The sequence below is a fragment of the Pipistrellus kuhlii genome, unplaced genomic scaffold (genome assembly GCF_014108245.1).
Source record: "Pipistrellus kuhlii isolate mPipKuh1 unplaced genomic scaffold, mPipKuh1.p scaffold_m20_p_6, whole genome shotgun sequence".
NCBI lineage: Eukaryota > Metazoa > Chordata > Mammalia > Chiroptera > Vespertilionidae > Pipistrellus > Pipistrellus kuhlii.
The window spans coordinates 47,809,919-47,832,668 of NW_023425562.1; the positions used below are offsets into that span (position 1 = coordinate 47,809,919).

The window sequence follows — 22,750 nt, forward strand, 5'->3', positions numbered from 1 at the left end:
AATGTTTTGCATACTCAGAACTGTAAAACTACTTTTACTCACCCCTGTACGTTCACCAAAAGTAGGAAGAGACACAAAGAACAAAACAAACATTAATGTGGGCTCTATTTCTTTATGTGTGTGTGTGTATACACACGTGGATAGAAACTATATTGACTTTTTCACTAAGATCTGGGGAAAACAAAAAAATAAAATTACATTTTTACTGGATCCCTTTCAACATTCTTGCTTTAGCTGATTTAGATATAATTATGCTAAAAGGGGAAAAATACAGAGAAAGCGAGGACTATTTTAAAATTTTATTTCTTTTTAATATTAGTTTGCTTATAATTTGGCGGTGGGAAGAATGAGGACAAAAGAGGGATTTGTCTCCGGATCAATGTAAAAGACTTGAAATGCATTGCCCCAAAAGCGTGTAACACGTCTGTCTATGAAGGAATTAGATATGAGGTCAGATAATTATCACATTGAAAGGAACCTAATTGAAAGCAGACAGGTGAACTAGATCAAGCCGCTGTGTTAAATACAAGTGGCCAGTGTAGACATGTTTGCTTCATTCCTGATGATAGGAGAGAAGCAGTCAGTCTTTTACCATTAACTGTACTGCTGGCGAGATGTTTTGTTTCCTTCTACTACAGAAAAGGTAACAGGGAATATACAGAAGTGATATGAATTTCTTGGATGATATGGAATTGTTAGAAAAACAACTTTTAAAAACAGATTCATTACAATATAATTTGCACGTCATAAAATTTGTCTTTAAAATGTGCGATTCAGTGGTTTTTAGCGTATTCACAGAGTTGTACAGCTGTCACCACAATCAATTTTAGAGCATTTTCATCACCCAAAAAAGAAACCCTATCCATATCACTCCTCTCTTTTCCCAGGCTGTGCAGCCTTGAGCAGCCACAAATGTCCTTCTGTCTCTCTGGATTTGCCTGATCTGGACATTTCACAGGTGGTGTTTTGTAACTGGCTGCTTTTACTTAGTACTTCATTCCCTTGTATTATATCCCCTTGATTAATATTCCATTGTATGAATGTATCACCATTATTTTTCCATCAATAAATTGTGATAGATTCATGTATGCATTCATCATTCAATGTTCATCAGTTGGTGAACATTCATATTTTAAAAACTCGTTGGCTTTTATGAATAATGCTGCTGTGAACACTCACATACAAGTCTTTATGTGGATATGTTTCATTCCCTGGGAGTGGAATTGCTAGGTCATATGATAACTCTATGTTTAACCTTTAGAGGAACTGCCTGATTATTTACTGTTGAGTTCTGAGAGTGCCTTAAATAGTCTAGGTATTAGTCCCTTGTTGGATGTGTGATAGGTGAATCTTTCTCCCAGTCTGTATCTTGCCTTTTTAAGCCTCTTGATAGGGTTTTTAATTTTGATGAAGTCTACTTTACCAAGTTTTTTATTTATGGATTGTGGTGTTGGGTGTCAAGTCTAACCTTTTATCTCAAAGATATTTTTTATCTAAAAGTAAAAGTTTTTACTTGTTTGATCTACATTTAAGTCCATGATTCATTTTGAATTAATCTTTTTATAAGGTGTGAACCTTAGGACAAGGTTTGGATTTTGTATACAGATGTCCAGTTGCAGTAGGCCATTTGTTAAGGAGACTGCCTTTCCTCCGTTGAATTGTTTTTGCTCCTATCCGATAGCCATTGGGCCTATTTGTATGAATCTTTTATGGGTTCTCTATTCTATTAGCCTAAAGCCACATCTATATATATAAAAAGCAAGCAACTTTAACAGCCATAATGACCCTAACAACCAGTCGCTATGATGCCCACTATAGCAGGGAACATCCAGATCAGAGGGTGGGTCCAGCTGGCCAACCTTACAGCCCCTCCCTGCAGCCGCCCGCCCCTGATCAGACTCTCCCACCCTGATAAAGTGCAGGCCTTTGGCCAAATGACCCCTCTCTTCCTCCAAGGCTAGCCCCGCCCCTGATCAGCCCACCCCACCACTATAGGCCTGTAGCCCCTCCCCCTGACCGGCCCGCCCCTGATAGCACTCCCCCACCCCAATAGGGGGCAGGGCTGGCCAGCCAAACTCCTGCAGACCCTTCCCCCCCAGCTAGCCACACCCCCGATGGGCCCCCACCATCCTGATTGGCCACAGCCCCTTCCCCCTGCCTCTGGCCACCTCCCCAACCCCTCCTCCCAGCTGACCCAACCCCTGATTGCCCCCTAACCCCAATAGGGACCAGGCCAGTCAGCCAACCTCCTGCAGTCCCCCCCCCCCTCCCCCCCCCCCAGCCAGCCCCACCCAACCTTGGCTGGCTTGCCAACCACCCATGGCCTCTCCCCACAGCCAGCCAACCACCTGCAGTTTCTCTGTCTGGTTGGCTGCCCCTCCTAATCGACTCTGATTGCTGACCAGGCAGAGGGACCTCACTCATGCACAAATTCATGCACTGGGCCTCTAGTAGTTTTAATAACATTATATGATGTCTTGAAATGAGGCAGACAAATTTTTCCTACCTTTTTTTCCTCCAAAGGTCTTTTAGCTAATTCCTTTGTCTTTACATAATTTTAGAATAATTTTTTCTATATCTACAAAAAAATTATGCTGGGATTATGCTAAACCCGTATATCAATGTATAGAGAATAGACATCTTTACTATGTTGAATCTTCTACATGAACCCACAAACCCATGAACACTACAGGGAAGGGCAAAAAAATGTATACAGTTGTTCATGTGGAAAGTAATACAATAACTAATAAATAATAAGAATAAACTCTTTTATATACTCACAACTGCATATGTCTATTTCATTATTTAGATCTTCTTTGATTTCTTTCATCTGTGTCTTATAGGTGTCAGCACACAAGACCTATATATGTTTTCTTAGACGTACTTCTAAGTATATCAATTTTTTAACCATTACTAGTATTAATCGTATTTTTTAAATTTAGGCTTCCACATGTTCATTGCTAGCATGGAGAAATGTGACTGATTTTGAAAACAAAATTTCTTGTATTCTGTAGCCTTGCTGTACTCATTTATTATTTTATTTTATTTTTTAAGAATCCTTTGGTTTTTCCCTGTGGGCAGTTATTTGATCCTTTGATAAGGACAATTGACCTCAACCTTTCCAAACTGTATGGTTGTATGGCTGTTGCTGTTTTTTTTTGTTTGTTTGTTTTGTTTTTGCTTTATTATACTGGCTAGAACTTCTAATGCTGTGTTAAATACAAGTGGCCAGTGTGGACATCTTTGCTTCATTCATGATGACAGGAGAGAAGCATTTAGTCTTTTACCATTAACTGTACTGTTAGCTATAGATTTTTAGTAGATGTTCTTTTTTATTAAGTTGAGGAAGTTCCTCTTTATTCTTATTTTTCTGAGTTTTAAAAAAATCATTCATTGATATTGAATGTTGTTAAATGTTTGCTAAGACCATATGATTTTTTCCTTTAGCTTGTTGATATTTTGCATTATATTGATATTTTGCATTATATTGTTGATATTTTGCATTATATTGATTGCTTTTTTTCTTTCTTTTTTTTAATATCTATTTTTATTGATTTCAGAGAGGAAGGGAGAAATAGAAACATCAATGATGAGAGAAAATCATTGATTGGCTGCCTCCTGCATACCCTTTACTGGGGATCCAGCCTGCAACCCAAGATATGTGCCCTTGACAAGAATCACACCAAAGACCCTTCAGTCCCCTGGCCAATGCTCTATCTACTGAGCCACGCTGATTAGGCCTTGATTTTTTTTTTTTTTATATAACTAGACTTACATTCTTAGACTAAACCTCATTTGGTGATGCTATATAATTCTTTTTTGAAAATATATTTTATTGATTTTTGCAGAGAGGAAGGGACAGAGATAGAGAGTTAGAAACATCAATGAGAGAGAAACATCGATCAGCTGCCTCCTGCACACCCCGCACTGGGGATATGCCCACAACCAAGGTACATGCCCTGGACTGAAATCGAACCTGGAATTCTTCAGTCCGAAAGCTGATGCTCTATCCACTAAGCCAAACCGGTTTCGGCTGTTAAGGGTTTTTGAGACTATATTTATTAGAGACATTGGTTTGTAGTTTTATTCTATTCTTTGCATTTTCTTTTATCTGCTAAGAAATAAAGGATTTTATATTTCTTACCAGTTTCAGCATATTTACTTGGTCTTCCAGCCTTGACTACTCTGAGATATGCATTTTTGTTCCTTAAGCATACTTCCAAAAGATTGAATGCCAAGAACACCGTGAAGGACAGGACAGTATTTACACTCAGTATCATATTATTCCATAATTTCTCATGATTATGATGTGGTGGTCTGTCATACCTCCTGTCCTGGAACTCAGCCCTGGGAAGGTCTTGGTAGTAAAGGATATTGGGATTTGAAATCAAAAGACCAATATGCTAATACTGTTCCTGAATTTAGTAGCTGTGTTTTGTTGAGCAATTACTTAACCTCTCTGATTAAATGAGATCAATTTTAATAGATTTGTAAACTTCTTACATATAAATACCAGCTTTATTTTTATAACTTTTAATTTTACAGAAAAGAAAAATACTACTAAGAAATAATTGTTATTATTTAAAGTGTTCCTTAATGTCTTTTCCTTGTTTCTCTAATCATTTTAAAAATTATCAAGGATTAAGCAAGAAATGAGACTAAGAAATCTCTTAGTCTCTTAAATTATATTTTAATTTAATAATCTGAAACACTCTTTGATTTAAGCACTAAGCCTTTATATAGAAATGTGGCATTTATCTTCTCTCCTTTTGTGATTACGTTAGACTAGAGGCCCGGTGCACAAAATTCATGCACTTGGGGGAAGGGTTCCTCCGCCTGGCCTGCAGGATCGGGCTGAAACCAGCTGACATCCCCCTAGAGGTCCGGAATTGCAAGAGGGCACGGGCCAAGCCGAGGGACCCCACCGGTGCACAATTGGGGCCAGGAAGGAAAGCAGGAGGTTGGCCAGCAGAGAAAGGAGTGCGGGAGGACTCCAGGGTATGTCTGGCCCGTCTCGCTCAGTCCCAATCAGCCAGACCCCAGCAGCCAGCTAACCTACAAGTTGAAGTGTCTGCCAACAATGGTCAGTGCCTGTCACAGCAACTGGTTTACTGGTCAACTATCTACCCCCTGGTAGTCAGTGCACATCATAGTGAGTGACTGAGCAGCCTTAGCATATCAACAGCATATTATGCTTTGATTGGTTGAACAAACAACTGGATATTTAGCATATTAGTTTTTTATTATATAGGATAGCTATTTTTAATGAACTTACTACTAATTTTCTAGTAATTCTCCTCCTTTATTTAAAATCTTATCTGAAAAATCAATCACAAAGTGATTCTGCAAAGGAATGTCTGTCATTTTGAATTCATTAGGGACCATTGATACAGCACTGTTAATATTCCATTGTCAGCAGTTCTGTACAAAGTGGTAGCACTAACATGGTATGTTCTGTTTCCAAATTTAAGTAGTTAGACCTTAGAGCTTCCACTGTTACATCTAGTCCTGAACTGTTCTTGATGGCTAATGATTCAGGTTCCTTCTCTGGGTGCCTGTCATAAGCCAGAGGCAGCAAGGGTGAATATCACACAGGCATGTTTAAGTTAATATATATTAGAAGAAAAGAAAACTGTGAATATTTGTACCTTTGTATTTTTAAATATTTTGAAGGATACTACATATGCAGTGTCTGAAAGGTTCAACTCCTAAAGTAACTTCCACGCTGATATCTTCATGCCATCTAGACTTCTAAATACTTACTTAGGTCACAAAATGTACAACTTCCCCATCTGTATGCAACATTTTTGATCACATAAAATTTTTTTTAAAGGAAATAGTTTTCAAAATCAATGTTATAAAACTGTACTTGTCTCTCCCCACCAGTAAAATATTATTCTAAAATTCATCTTTCAAAAGCTTATAAATTGCCTTTATAATCATTTTTCTCCTGCTGGCTAATAGTAACTGAGTAATGATAAATTATTTGAACTCAAAAGACTTCAGTGTCATGTGATTAACTTAATAATCAAAGATTAAATACTAAATTTAATAGAGTAACATTTAAAATATTGCACTTTAACCAATGTTGGAATATAAAATCAGCTGAGTTCATTATAATTTTACTATTTCATTAAAGATTAGATGGAAGCGATAAACCATATTGTTAGAACTCAGAAAGAAAAATATATACCAGAATATTTATAAATATTAACCACAATTATATTTCTCATTCCATAATATAGATTTTTACTGAGTTAAAAAAAATGGATCTAAAAGAAAAGCAGGTGTTTTTATTTCATCAGTTTTTCACAACTACGGTTTTCTAGTGGTCCAATAAAAATAAACAAGAGGCAATAATTTGACACGAACGTTTACTTTGAATAAAGTAAAATTTAAGAATAAGGAAGGGAGCTTATTCTTAGGCAGAAGGCTTGAATTTATTGGAAGCAGATCCCTGCAGTCACCGGCCACACTGCCCCACATTCCCCGCAATCCTTATGACAGACAGACGGCCTGCCTCGCATTAATTCACTTCACACCACTCCTATCGATCTGCAGCCAGTTCCCCGGTCTCACTGCACACATTGCCTGTCTGGCTGCCTACACCACATCAGCACACAAAGGCCAGAGAAAGATAACCTTTTGCTTTCCATTAAAGACACAGTATTCACTTTTCCTTCGGCAACACCATCAAAAATACAAAATAAAACAGTACAGATGTCTCAGAGAAAAATTTTTCTGCAAGAAATGTTTTATTTTTCCCTTATTCTAAATAGAGATAATTTCAACTGATCAAAAAGAAGTTACTTTACTAAAGGCTACAAACCAAGTAGAAAAATTTAAAAATACAGTTAAAAATAAGCAAAATGTCTTCAAGCCTGAACAAAAATATAATAATCCCTTAGTAATATGCTTTGATACTTAGTTTTAAGGAAATATGCTTTGATACTTATTTTTAAGGAAACAAAATACATTTTCTCTTAAATAGCATTTAGATTTTTTAAAGAAAACTGCTCTCACATAAAATGTAATTATCAACAATTCTGAAAACAACAAAAGAAACATATTTACTGAAAAATTCAAGAGGAATAGAAAAGATAGGAAGTATGCTGCATCAACAGAATGTTAATGTAAAACTACAAGGCTTTCTTATTATTCCTCTTTCCCAACAAGACCTGGAAATGTTTCATGGTGAAAATCGCACCTAATATGCTTAAATCACTACATGTATTTTTTTTTCAAATATTTCTTTTGGATTTTCTGGCTATGAGCTAACTCAACACCAATGTTGGTTACAGAAGACACAATACGACAAAGATTTACTGTTCAGCCTACAATGTGTTGAGAAACAAACAAAGGCAAATCTGTCTTGACACACAACTGTACGGAAGCATGAACTTAAAAGGATAGAATTTTGGAAAAGGCAAAACTATAAGGATGTAAAGAGATTGTGGTTGCTAAGGACTGGTGAGGTGGGGGAGGGATTGATACACAGAGGCTACAGAGGAACTTTCCAGGATGATGGGAATGTTCTGTGTGGTACCATGATGGTAGACATCTCACTCCAGTCCCTTGTCAAAACCCAAAGGCCTATATGCCCAAAGAATAAACTTGACAACAGACAAATCTTTTAAAAAAAGAATTCTCCAGGATGCCAGGGAACCCAGGATGAACTGCAGCCCGTGACAAATGAGTTTAACTGTACTATAAATACATGGCGTAACTCCACGGTAAAGAAAAAAGGGACTGACCTACATAACTGGGGGTGAAAGGCTCAACACTGCTTATTGCAAAGCTAAAGACAGAAAGAACTGTACACAAATATTGTATTCTAGTTGGTAAACTGATTTTTCACAGAGATATGAGTTAGCAATTCTAAATTACTGTTTATGTCTAGGAAAGTTGAAAAAACAAGTAAATCTATTATAGATAATGAGAGTCGGGTTTCCTACACTCAGAGGAAAAAAACCCACAAATAAGCAAAAGAGGAGTCTGTGCTGGTGGGTTAAAGTGGGAGATACAGTATAAACATGTATCTATGTTAACATATATGGAGAGCTAAATGTAGAAATAATTATAGATACATAGAGATAGATGCGTTAGTGTATACCTACATATTTCCCAATCTGTCCAGTGAGAGGGCCTAGAAGTGGTGACATCCCATTAAAAACAAGCCCACCCAAGGCAGGACCCAATTCTTCCTGCCTAATATCTCCATTAGAAGGAACCAGGGGACCTTGGGAAATGAATGATTCTAGGAAGTAGGCAGAGGGAATGCAAGGTGATGGAGAGCATCTTCTGTGTCAGAAAACAAGAAAGTGCTTTCAAGAAAGACAGATCACCCAGCATGGTTCAGTGGTTGGGCATCAACCTATGAACCAGAAAGTCACGGTTCGATTCCCAGTCAGGGCACATGCCCAGATGGTGGGCTCAATCCACAGTGTGGGGCGTGCAGGAGGCAGCCGATCAATGATTTCCTCTCATCATTGATGTTTCTATCGCTCTACTTCTTCCCTTCCTCTCTGAAATCAATAAAACATACATTAAAAAAAAAAAAAGAAAGAAAGAAAGGATCATATCAAAATGCTACTGGAACCAATTTAAGAGATCCCTATTGCCAATGCTGAAATAATTTGAGCAACAAATTGGCATTACAAAAAGTCTAGTCCTCAGCCCATTCTGCTAAGGACTTGGTACGGGGTCATTGAAGAGCAAACATAAGATCCTGGACCTTGGCCCCAAGAAGATCTCAATGCAGTGCTCACTACATATATTAGTTTTTATGAACAATGTATGGCTCCATTATCATAAGGCACTACAAATGATGTCTCAATAAATATGAAGGAAGAAGTAAAATGGTAAACCTCAAATAAAACTAAGCAGGTGTATGAAATATGTTTACTTCAGCCTGGAAACACGACAAAATGACATCAAACTGCTGAACATCTAAACATTTGTACACTGTAATGAGCATACAGCATCCATAGAAGCATATCATTATTCCACATTACACTGATTAAATCTCACAATCCATTGTAAAGGCTATTCATATCTAACCAATGATTTAGAGGAGGATGGGAAGTCGAATTAACTAAGAGAACACCAATCACTGCTTCTGGCAGAGCTTTTAAAGAATTAACTTGCAATCAAAGTTATAAAAAGAATAAAAAATGAATCAGATGAGTACTAAGATAGTGGGTACTACAATGTGCAGAGAATACAAATTTCTTTTTTTAATCCAATGCCACAAATAAAAATAAAACTGAAAATATGTTTTTAAATTAGGTGGCCATGCTTAGATTAGAACTCATTTTTCCAATAGTCTGGTCACAGGGAGTGAATAGGGGGTGGGAAGTACCAGGAAAAGAAATATAGAATCACTAAAAGTAAACTATCATTAAAGAAGTGTGAAAAAACTTGATCTTACAGAGAAGCCAATAATAAAAAACTACACTTTAAAGAAGTTAACCAAATGCATCTGATCTACTTAATGTCATGGGAATCCATGATATCTGATATTGCAAACACTCCATCCCCCACCATTAATTTCTATTAAAGTGTCTCACAGCACATCTTAAAACTACACTAATTCTTTCAGCATGAGTAGTACATATCCACATTTTATCAAGCTCTTACACATTCTTTTCAAATACTCTTTACTTATGATGATAATGATGAAGATAATGAAATAATAGAGGCCAATATATTAAAATACAAAATGCTGGTATGTCCGAAGCACTGTTCTAAGAAGTGCTTTACACATTATTAATGCTTCATTAAGTGTTGTATGAAACACATGTACAGCTGCATTATATCTCAGTGTTCCCAGCTTTTTTATGACCTCTATAGCACCTGACATATTGCCAACAATACTATTATAATTTTATTTTATTTTATTGATGAAAGTATTACAGATGTCTCCCATTGGCTCTCTCTCTTTATTTCTCCCCCCCATCCCCAACCCCTACCCAACCACCCTAAATCTTCACCAGCCTACTACCTGTGTCCCTGGTCTATGCATATCTATAATAATAAAAGTGTAATATGTTAATTAGACTGGACGTCCTTCCAGACAACCTTCAGGACAAACTGGGGATTCAAGGGAAGCCTGGGTCCCAGGTGCCTGCCAGTGGCCAGGTCCTGGGTGGCAGAGGGAAGCCAGTGCTGGCAGCTGGGGGAAGGAAGGCCTACTCATGCACTGTGCCTCTAGTAAGTATATAAGTTCTTTGGTTGATCTCTCCTTGTTCCCCCACCCCCATATCAAGATATGCCAGTCTGTTCCATCCTTCCATTCTTCAGGTCTTATTTTGTCAGTCAATTCATTTTGTTCATTAGATTCCACAAATAAGTGAGATAATGTGACATTAGTCTTTGGCTTATTTCACTTAGCATAATAATCCTTCCATGCTGTCCCAAAAGATAAGAGATCCCTCTTTTTTACAGCTGCATAGTATTCCACTGTGTATGTCCAGCACTTTTTAAATTATATATTTGTAACAAGTATTCAGTAATCACAATTCTGATGAATAAAAAAGCAAAACCAAAATTTTACATAAAGAACACAAATATGTGATCGAAATATTTAACTGAAGTAACGTCATCCTGTTCCATTTACCCTTAATTACACTGCAAAAATAGTTTACATTTACCTAAAATGAAATATATTTAGATAGTTAAAATTGTTTTAACCTTTGAAAAAGTTTTATTAGTATTTCCCCCAAATACATTTTTTACACTAAGCCCCTAGCACTTCCAAATATCAGGATTAATTTCCATGTTTACATCTTTGTCCTCAGCTCTGCTGACACTCCCACTGTTTGGTAAGCTCTTACCACACTCACACTGTCTTATTGCTCATTCAATCACCTGCCTTCCTAATAGAAAACAAGCTCCATGAAGACAGGGTCATGACTGGCCCAGCATCATTATGTTTCCCAGTATCCACAGCTATGCTTAGGACTTAATAAACAGCTGCTGGAATAGGGAGGGAAAGATCAAGGATGTGTTCTGGTATATGGATTGACAAGGACATTTACTTAAAGTTGTTTTCAGTCTTTTATTATTTATGAAAGCAATTCTACAAGAAAATATGCAGATCATTCACAAATGAAGTTTCAGTGTATATTCATATATTCTTACTAACAATCAAAAAATCTATGATAGAAGTTATAAAATGCAGCATTAAGAAAACTGTTTTTCTTAAAAGAAAAAGAAAATACTAAATTGAAAGAAAATACACTAGGTAATTAATTTTATATATATATATATATATACCATTGAAAAATACCATCTACTCAACTGCTGTATCATCCTCTACCACTTCAGCATATGCGTGCTATCCCTTAGAAAATTAATTTAATTACTCTAGCCCAGGGTTTCTTAACTTCATCACTACTAATACTTGTCACTAAATTCTTGGGGAGGAGGGGAACTAGAAGGGGCTTCTATTTAGCAGCATCTCTGGTCTCTAGCCACTAGATGACAGTATCACATCCTCCCTGGGTTGTGATAAAGATGTCCCCAAGTGTTGCCAAATGTGGGGATGAGGAGTGTGCAAAATTGCTCTGGGTTAAGAAGCATTGCTCTAGACTAATGATTCTCTAAGCTCCATTTCAAAACCTCCAAGTCAGGTGAAGTGGGATATATTTCATTCAAAAGGCTCTTATCAATGCCAACTCTCCATGCCCCCACCCTATAACCACTATTATTAACAGAAATGCATTGTCCCACCAAGGCTGATTAAGATTTTTTTCTCCAGTGACTGTTATCTAATTATGATTAAATTTTCTATAGGACTAAAGTAAAATTGTGACAACTTAATCTTTTAAGCAGGGAAATATCATCTTTGATCCATTATAAATTATCAACCATATAGATCATAGAAACACTTTCAAAATTAGTGTATATGTCTTTAGGACATATAAATAAAAAGTGACAACAGTGCCAAAAAGTAGGAAAAAAAGATAGAAAAGGGAAAATTTATAAAGATGATAGGTTTCAAGTGGCTATAAACATCCAAGTGGAGATAGAAAAATTGAATTAAATGGGATCTCCTTTTTAAAAAAAACTATCCAGCATCTACTACAATATCATGCTCTGAGTATGTGCAAACACAATTTTGTCAAATGACTTAATGCCACTTCACGATTTAGCGGGCATATTTTTAGACCGACATAAAATTTTATTCTGATGAATCCACCAGATGGGATTGCTACCTTGGGAATGGGGGAAATCTACAATGAAGAGATATAGTACTCTGAGAATGATCACCAACCAGGTAAAGAAATGTGAAGCTGGAACACATTAATGAATTTAGTCTTTGAATAAGTATTAATTGCTTCTTCTCTTTTTCCTGTGTATCTTCTTTTTTATTGACTTCAGAGAAGAAGGGAGAGGGAAAGATAGAAACATCAAAGATGAGAGAGAATCATTGATCAGCTGCCTCCTGCATGCCCCACACTGAGGATTGAGCCCACAACCTGGGTATGTATCCTTAATTGGGAATTAATTCTGTCCCTGGTTCACAGCTTGATGCTCAACCACTGAGCTACACAGGCTGGGCTGTGTTTCTTATTTATATCTGTTTTATGGCAATTATATATTATATATACTAGTGGCCCAGTGCATGAAATTCATGCACGGGGGTGGGGTGGGGATGTCCCTCAGCCCAGCCTGCACTCTCTCCAATCTAGGACACCTCGGGGGATGTCTGACTACCAGACATCCCTCTCGGAATCCAGGACCACTGGTTCCTAACTGCTCACCTGACTGCCTGATCTCCCCAACCACTCTGCCTGCCAGCCTGCTTGCCCCCAACTGCCCCCTCTTGCCAGCCTGATCACCCTCAACTGCCCTCTCCTCCTGGCCTGATTGCCCCTAACTGCCTCTGCCTTGGCCTCGCCACCATGGCTTTGTCCGGAAGGACATCTGAAAGGCCTCCTGGAAGGTCTCCTAGTCTAATTAGCACATTGCCCTTTTATTAGTATACATACTAGAGGCCTGGTGCACGAAAATTCATGCACTCGGGAGTGGGGGTTCCTCAGCCCAGCCTGTGCCCTCTCATAGCCTGGGACCTCTCAGGGGATGTCCACCTACTGGCTTAGGCCCGCTCCCCAGGGGATCAGGCCTAAGCTGGCTATCAGACACCCCTCTGGCAGCCCAGGAGCCTGCGGGAGGATGTCCGACTGACAGCTTAGGCCCATTCCCTGTGGGGAGTGGGCCTAAGTCGTCAGTCAGACATCTTTAATGCTGCCGAGGAATTGGGAGAGACTCCTGCCAGTAGCCCTTAGCCTGATTGTTGCTGAGGAGAGCTCAGGAGAGCACTAACCACCAGGGGCAGCTCCTGCATTGAGCGTCTGCCCCCTAGTGGTCAGTGTGTGTCATAGCAACCAGTCGTTCCCAACCCTTAGGTACAACTTGCATATTACCCTTTTATTATATATGACTTTTTTGTATGAGTTTATTTGAATCAAACTATTGACAATTGCCAGGAAGCAAAACCTCAATGTATTGGGAAAATGCTACCCAGCAATTATATTTTAAAAATGGTGTGGAACTAATGGCCAATCAGAGAATGAGTTCTTAAATTTTTCATTTATTTTCAATAATCTATTAGAGGGAGATTTCTTCTTTTGCACTTAAGATTACACTACTAAGATTCAAGCAAAGGAAAATATCTTCAATCCTTAGGATTATAGTTACAGTTTAATTTGTTTCCTCTTTCTATAAGTTAAAATACACACACACACACGCAAACACACACACACACAAAACACATTTCAAACTTCTTTAAGTACTATAGTAGAAAATTTGGAGATGATCTTAATTTTTTTACCTTTCCTTTTAATTTCTTTGTGTTCCATGTGTTTCCTTCTAGATCGCTCATTAGAACATTTCTAATCTAAAGAGACTTTACTTTAGGCAATGAGCACAAGATACACTCTGCAGATGATGTTTTATTGTACATGTGAAACTTGTATGGTTTTATTAACCAACTAGAGGCCCAGTGCACGAAATCCATGCACTTGGGGGAAAGGAGGTCCCTGAGCCTGGCCCAAGCCCTCTCACAGTCCAGAACCCTACTACACTGCATGAATCACCACAGTACAAGCTTCTTAATTTACTCCACAAACAAAGAAAAAGGATAAAGAAAAGGAGAGGGGAGAGGAGGCTAGAGACAAGTGATAGATGATTGACTGATTGATTGATTAAAATTCAATATATTAAAATAAATATAAGAGACATATAAACCAACTGTAATACATGAATTTTTTAAAATGATACTGAATAAACAAATTAAAAAATTATGGAACTATTGAGGAAATATAAAGAGTTATTAAATAATATTTAAAATTAGAGGTTTGGGCATTCTAATGTTATTAGCATTTTATATTAAAATGAATTATTACTTTTTCAAATAAAAACTGAGATATTTATAGAAAAGGTAATGTGGTGTCTGAAAATTGTTTCCAAATAAGGTAGGGAGAGGTGCTTAGAGGGGACTATAATATTTAAAGTAAGAATACCTACGAGTTAGTAACTGTAATAGTTAGGCAACAGATACCTGGAGATTCATTCTATTACTTGTACATATGTTCAAAATGCTCCAAAGTAAAAAGTTTAAAAAAACTGAGTAGGAGGACACATTATCTTTTATCCAAAACTAATCTATAAAGTTATATTTGACATTCAAATAGATCATTTCACAAACCATCCTGATATCTCTATGCAGCAATTCCAAGAGGAATAGAGAAATCAAGATTTACTGATTAGTAGTAAAGGTTAATACAATTCCTTTGAAATAGTCCCTATTTGATGCATTTTCCCTTCAAACCCCTACCTACCTAACAATCATTACTGAGACTTTGGCACATAATTAATAGAAAGGAAAGAGGTAAGCATATTTTTATAAGAAGCATTTAAATATACTTTGGTCAAAGGCAAAACAAAACAATAAATACCCTCATCTATGTTACCCTGCTCATCTGTCATGTAGCCCAGGACACTGCAAGAACAGATATCTCTGTTGTGCATCATGATAATCTCATGCATACCACAAGTCCAAGGCCAAGAAGAAGAAAATAGGTGCAGAATTACATAATTGTGACAAAAAGTGATTATTACAGTGTCTATCAAGTGGATCATGGCTATTAAAAGATGATTGACTATATATGGATCTATATTCACATTATACAATTATAGTTACACTAGAAGCCTGGTGCACGAAATTCATGCATGGGAGAGGGAGTTGTGTCCCTCAACCAAGCCTGCACCTTCTCCAATCTGGGACCCCTAGAGAAATGTCTGACTGCAGGATCCCAGTGGGATCAGGCCTAAACAGGCAGTCAGACATCTCCCTTACAATCCAGGACTGCTGGCTCCAAACCGCTCACCTACCTGCCTGTCTGATTGCCCCTAACCGCTTTTGCCTGTCAGCCTGATCACCCCCTAACCACTCCCCTGTCAGCTTGATTGACACCTAACTGCTCCCTTGCCAGCCCAACTGCCCCTAGCTGCCCTCCCCTGCCGACCCGGTCACTCCTAACTGCCCTCCCTGCTGGCCTGTTTACCCCCAACTGCCCTCCCCTGTAGGCCTGGTCTCCCCAACTGCCTGGCCCGGTCACTGTGCTGGCCCGGTCACTCCTAACTACCATCCCCTGCATGATTGTCCACAATTGCCCTCCCCTGCTGGCCATCTTGTGCTGGCCATCTTGTGTCCACATGGGGGCGGCCATCTTGTGTGTTGGAATGATGGTCAATTTGCATATTACTCTTTTTTATTAGATAGGATAAAAACAAATAAGTTCTAAAACCAATTGGCTAACCGTATCTAAAGGGTTAGCACATTATAAATCAAAATAATAAATTATGTATCAAACATTATATAGTATATTCAAGTGTCTCTGTGCTTCCAGGAGACAGCTATGTCAGAGGGTATTTTAAAGCACACACGGGGCCATACCTGACTAAGTGCAAACTACTGAAGCTCCATGAGAAACACAGCATCCCTGGAGAAGTGGCAAGAACGTAACTGTTGGCTGCTATCCAAAACATTAAGAGTTATACAGACACTGAAAGTTCTCCTGCAGGACAAGGTTTTAGAAATGGCTGAACTCAAAGAAAAGTTTGTAACTCCACCCTGTATCACTGTTTGTTTTTGGAATTATGAAATGAATGAATACAGAGCCTTGATCAGGAGGGAGGAATGTTTAGAATTACCTTTGGAATTCATCCTTCATCCCTCCTGCCTCTCACCCTTTGAGAAGCATTACGCTCGAATCTCTTCTCCGTAAGTGTGAGCAGTGCGGAAATGGAATGGGAAAGGCTTCCCGTCCAAGTACCCACCTTCTGTCTCAGATTCCTGATCATATCTTAACATAACAGATCACATCCGGGATGATGTGGTCACTTTAAACCCCATGAGAATGTTTTATGTAAAGCATCACTCTAAAAACCACATGACAATATAAAGATTACAAATGTCCCATCCTCAACCCTCATCCAGATCTCAGAAATTCAATTCCAGTTTAGTTTCTCTGACTTTCAAAGCATATTTTCAAGTCTGACCCTTGTTTTTTGGAGTAGGGGATAAGCAAAGAACAAAACCAAAGCAAACTTGAGTCCAATATCCACTAGCCACCCCCTAGCAGACAGTAAAGAAAAGCCTTCTTCACTTCATGCCTGAGATGCAAAAGTATCTCAAAATGCGTAATTTATGTCTTTGTATCCACAAACTATGCCAGACTTGTTTAATAATGTTTAATTATCAGAGGGATGTAATTTCATTATATGTCTTCAAAATCAGTGGGAATGTTCATGTATTAAAAACTACCCCCCCCCCCTTTCCAGGTCCTTTCCCAAAGCTGAATGTTCCTTAGTGCAAGGACACATTTCAAATGTAAGACTCATCTTCTTTTCCTAGTCAAATGCAAGATCCCTTTTGTAAGAATTACAAAAAAGAACTGTGATTATAGCAATGACATTAACTGCAGACACAATTTTTTCAAATGACAGCCTTAAAACGGGTGGTTGTGGTTGTTTTCTTTCATCTCTAAATCAAGTAAGGAATGTCTTTTCAAGTGATGGGTAAGATTTATAGAACAAACACAGAAAGTATGTACAGAAAAATTACAAAAATACTAAGTACCGTTACAGATGACTGGATTGGCATTTAACAGGCTGAAAGAAACCAGATCAATCTCAATCTTGCTGGGGTCAATTCGGGTGCTCAAACCAATAAAACAAATTTTTTTTTCTTCATGTTTGGGGACCAGAAGTGCTAAAATATTAACCAAGTCTGAAAATGTCATGCACAATGAAACCATTTATAAATATTAAGACACGTTTAAAATACTTATTTGTATCAAAATCTGCTTAATAAAAATAGATAGCAGACGTAATAAATCATGATGACAATTTTACTAAGGAAAAATTAAATATAACATATTGTACCTCCTCAAAAAACCATAAAGAGGAAAGGAGAATGAATTAAACAAAGATATGTTAGTATAATTTCATCACTTTAATCCCAGAATGTATAAATAACACTACAACAAAATCTACCATTAGCTATTATAATCAAAATACTATAGATAATATATAGATTCATATAATTTTCTTGCTTTAGCTTTAAATAACTATTTTCCTTCCAAACTCTAACATCTACTGTCACATGCAGATCATGAGACTTCAAAATAAAATATTAAAACAATGCAATTACATATACTAACAAGTCAATATAAAGAGATAATAAAATTATAAATATGGTATAAAATTATGTCCCACGTTTAATGAAAAATGAATTCATTCCTGCCGAAACCGGTTTGGCTCAGCGGTAGAGCATCGGTCTGAGGACTGAAAGGTCCCAGGTTCGATTCCAGTCAAGGGCATGTACATTGGTTGCGGGCACATCCCCAGTGGGGGGTGTGCAAGAGGCAGCTGGTCGATGTTTCTCTCTCATCGACGTTTCTAGCTCTCTATCTCTCTCCCTTCCTCTCTATAAAAAATCAATAAAATATATTTTTTTAAAAATGAATTCATTCGTGCATATTCAGTGTCTAAGACTTAAAACATTGTAAGATGATCAATCAGCTTTCTGCTCTATAACAGCAAGTTGAGCAGGACTCTGAGTTCCTGAACTGGAATAATTGTACTAGAATAAGGAAAATTTATATTTAAAAGCTTCCTAGACACTGGTTCTATTACAGACATGTTCCGGTATTCATGCGCAGTGTTTTGTAAAGTACTCTATTTCCATTAGCATTATACATTTTTGTTCTTCAGCAAATCAGCAAGAGACTAATGGCACAAATCAATACCCTACTCTTCATAGCAACTAATATTAGGACATTTATTATTGCAAAGGCCACTAGAACCTCAGCTAAAGGTAGACCAGGCATTTCTATTTGAACACCAGTTTAAAAAAAAAAAACACCATGTGTCACAGGTGGAATGAGTTTTTCTTTTATAAATTGGTCTTCAGCGACTCAAGTGCCTTCAACTTCTTAAAGCAGGTGATAAGGGCACGAACACTCAAAGAAAGCCAGCCATGCCGCCTAGGGACCTTGCCACCAACTACAACTCTAGAAGAGGGAACCGATTTCTGCCCTGAAGGGAGATGTGTGAAAGAGAAAAAGAAAGGGGGATGAGAAAGTCACAAATTATTCCACATCCTTTCTGTGCCAGTTTTTCCACGGTGACAACTGACAGCCAGTGTTCCTTAAGTGGAATGGGAGGGAAGAAGCGGGCAAGGAGCCCACCCTTGGAATCCCAAGTCCGCACAGTCATTCAAGGAACAAGTTACTGAATTCCCTGGGACTCCACTCCTCGCCTTGCTCCACTGGATGGAGCACTGTCATGGGCTCCTACTGCCAACCTGAACCAGGCAGGCTGCTGGCTACTGTTACAGCACCTCTTCTACAGAAGCCTTTCCTAGAAGCGTGACGTGACTTACTCCCGCGGGGCCCTAACCTGCAGCATCACTCGATGACAGACTTCTCTGTTTTTCACTTAGAAAGTCTGACCGATTGATCCGTAATGCTTTCATTTTTAATTTATCACTTCTCATGTCTAAGATGTGTAAAAGGATATCAAGAAAATTATAAGAATATTAAATTCTTAAAATTCCAAGAACAAAAGCCACATGGAACTAAAAGATTTTCCGTTAGCTAGCTGTGATCAAGGAAAGAGAAATTTCATTGTTATTCCATTGGGTTAGTAGCCAAATGTAGATAAGAAGAACAGTTTAATGCCGTTAAATACATGATCAGTCTAGAGTGCTTAAAATTAAGCTCAACAGCTCTGACATTCTGGCAGAAAAAAGAGGAACAAATCCCTTAGGTCCTGATGAAACACAGCAAACAGATAACCATACAGACACAGTGTGCTTTGCATTATACAGTTTACCTCCAGACAAACCCTTGCTGCCTCCCAATATAAAAATTCCACAGAATATGAAGTACTTTTTAGATAGATCATTTAGTCATAATTTCCTTTTCCCTTTCTAATCACAATGAATAATCCTCTCCAGGGGCTTTGTGAGCAGTGTTAAGACAACTACTAGATATTTCTGAGGAAACCTCGTCTTTTAATCCCAGCTAATTCACAAAACAGGCATTCATTCCACAAGGGGTATTTTAGAATTATTGGTTCTTCATGAGCAACCAAATGATTTTCCCTTTCTTTTCTCAATTTTAATTTAGAATATTTTTCACCAAAAAGAAAACTACACCCAGAATGCAACAAAAGACCTGAAGAAAAAGAAAAAAAGAAGAAAAAAAAAACAGTCAAGTAAGCAAAATGTGAGGAGCCAACAGGGAGGCCACAGAGCACTTACACTGAAGCTTGGGAATCTTTTCATCGGAGAGGCCTATTCTTAGCTAGTTTACTTGTATTTTATATTTATCTCACATATGTTTGGTCACCTGGCTTCCACACTCCCAGAACCCTGGAAACAGGACAGAAACTCCTAAGAGTGAGATGAAATAGCCCAAGAGCAGAAATTGGTACCAATCACTAGACAATACAAAGAATTTTGAGAAAGAAAAATTATTTTCTAAAAAGAGAAGATGAAATGCAAGAGCTATTCCAATCCGGGTACTTTTAGTTCAGATTAAATAGGTCCACTCTCTTCAATAAGCAAGTGGTGGCAATTTTACATCAAGGATCAAAACGACTCTTGCAACTGAGACGTTGTGAAATATTACAACAAAAAAGATTTTTTATTTTTTTTTTTGAGAACCTAGTGATGTTTAAACCCTCAGTTACCTAGAAAATCATTCCTAAGAAGACTGTTAAAGACTTCCAAGTGACAGAGGCATATATACAAAGAAAGGAGGAAGGAATGTTCTGTAGTTTAAGGCCTTTTAAAAAAGGTCCAGGAGGACTCTCTTAAATGATATTTATCAAAACCCCTTCCTCTCCTGTCCCTCCTGTCCCCATCCTCTCTCTCCCAGCAAATCTTGAAAAAGATGCCTACCAAAGAATGCACTAATATTTACATTATTTTTACTAGCTACAACATACCTTTCTACTAAAATATATAGTTCCATCTTACCTTCTTGTATATTGTTGGTCCATCCACATTTGTGCTCAGAATGATCACTACTTTATAATCATCAGAAAAGTGACTTCAATTCCAGGTACTACAGTGTAGCTTGCTGAAAGTCAAACCCAAAACACTGACTAGGAGTGCCTTTCATTGAACAAAGAAATCCTATTCTGTTTCCAAAGGGGATAAAAAGACGAGCCTAACCCTGGTAACCTTAACACAAAAGGAAGCTAAAAAGGCAGGGACTCGATAAGAACAAAGGATTGTTCTTTCTGATGACATCAATACGTATTAAACACGATGTGGTACACATCCTTCTATCAATATCTGAGATGATAAATTTGCAAATTAATACTACACCAACCATAACTGCATAACATTACCATAGCACCCTCTTTAGAAGAGATTTTGATTTATATAATGGTAGTATCTTTTATGTGTTTAATGTCTCTGAAATTAAAGGAGATGAGCCACTGTGAGCAAGCAGAATACAACGTGCAAGAAATAATTACGCTTGTGACCTCATGCCCTGTAAGGTCACTCTGCATCTCAGGCCAAAGGAAATCAGGAACCACCAACATTTACCTCACAGTAGTCACTGCCTGGAAGGAAGGGGGCAAGTGTGGGCATATTTCATAAACGAGCAGGTGCTTGACCTCATAAAAAAGTTAATTATCAAAATGCTTCATGTAGAATGTCACAAATAAGAAATACATAAAATCTGATTATGCAAAACAGCTTCACTTCAAAATAAATCTGAGACAACGTATAATATTTTATCTTCATCTGAATTATAATTTGACAGCAGAAAACAGCATTAATCCTTCCTTATTAAGAATAATCAATAAAATTTTAAGTGTTTTGTAGCATAAAAGTGATTGTAAATACATGCTAACGAGTGATAACTCAGAAGATATTTACAGCATTTATGTCACTTTAAAATGTATCTACTATGTCCTGTTAATGTGAGAGTAAGAATCACAATGCACTTAACCTCTAATTTTCTCCCAGAAATTAGGCATTAAAAGCATACATACTGACTATATGTAAGGGACAGAATGTTTCCTAACAGGTTCAGGGACAGAGCTCCATTACCTGAAACAGAATTCTTATATCACTCAATTAAGACTTGGTTTTAGCCGAAACCGGTTTGGCTCAGTGGATAGAGCGTCGGCCTGGGGACTAAAACGTCCCGGGTTCGATTCTGATCAGGGGCATGTACCTTGGTTGCGGGCACATCCCCAGTGGGGGGTGTGCAAGAGGCAGCTGATCGATGATTCTCTCTCGTCGGTGTTTCTAACTCTCTATCCCTCTCTCTTCCTCTCTGTAAAAAATCAATAAAAATATATTATAAAAAAAAAAAAAAAGACTTGGTTTTAGTGAAAAATCTGTGAAATGGCTATCCAGTTAAGGTGGACTATTGCTGCTTTGCCTCCCCAGTGACTTCTGGTCCACTGCCAGAATCCCTAGGCAATAGAAAGAAAGGTCGATTCTGAGACAGTGACAATTAGGAGGACACAACTATAGAATCCGGCATCGGAAAGGAAAGGGGACAGCCGGCCAGCATTCCCTGTCTGTGTTATGTACAGACTGCGCTGGGTGCTTACTGTCCAAAGCTTCTCGCTCAGTGCTCTCAATAGTCCTAAGAAAAGCAACTGGCTCCTGGACCACTGCTTTCCTTACGTTCTCAGACAAACCTACAAAAGGCTCCAACTGCCTAATGCACCTAAGATTCCAGAAAACCCCAGTCTATATGGCCAGTTGACTTGTCATCCCAGCTCATTCACTCATTGACTGTGAAGTCAGAGAAAGTTGCTAGACACCTGCAACTTCACTCCGCATCTCTAACACAGATGGCCAACGCGGTCCACCAGCCCAGTATGGCATCCTGCTCTTCAGGTAAAAGCATTTTCTGAGTTTCAGATAACTAAGCCAGGGACTCTTAGATCAGGCTCAGTTATAAGTTAGGAGCTGCCAATATTGCTTAGGCAATCATTGCATATTTTTTAGTGCTTAGGATGATTAAAGTATAAGAAAATACCAGATGAGTGTATTTACGAGATATACTGTTTAATATTTTACCTACTTTAGTGATTAAGAAGATTCCTATGCCAAAATAAGTTTTAAGTTTCTAAAAGACTGCTTGATGATACAACTTGCTACAATCATCATCTCCTCAAACATGAATGACAATGGCAG

At 37.9% G+C, this 22,750-nt stretch overlaps 1 protein-coding gene across 6 annotated transcripts in view; it reads right to left on the reverse strand.

Annotated features, from left to right (window-relative positions):
- The window catches only part of WDR7 (WD repeat domain 7), a 265,735-nt gene that overhangs the window by 159,013 nt on the left and 83,972 nt on the right, over positions 1-22,750 (reverse strand). The window lies entirely within an intron of this gene.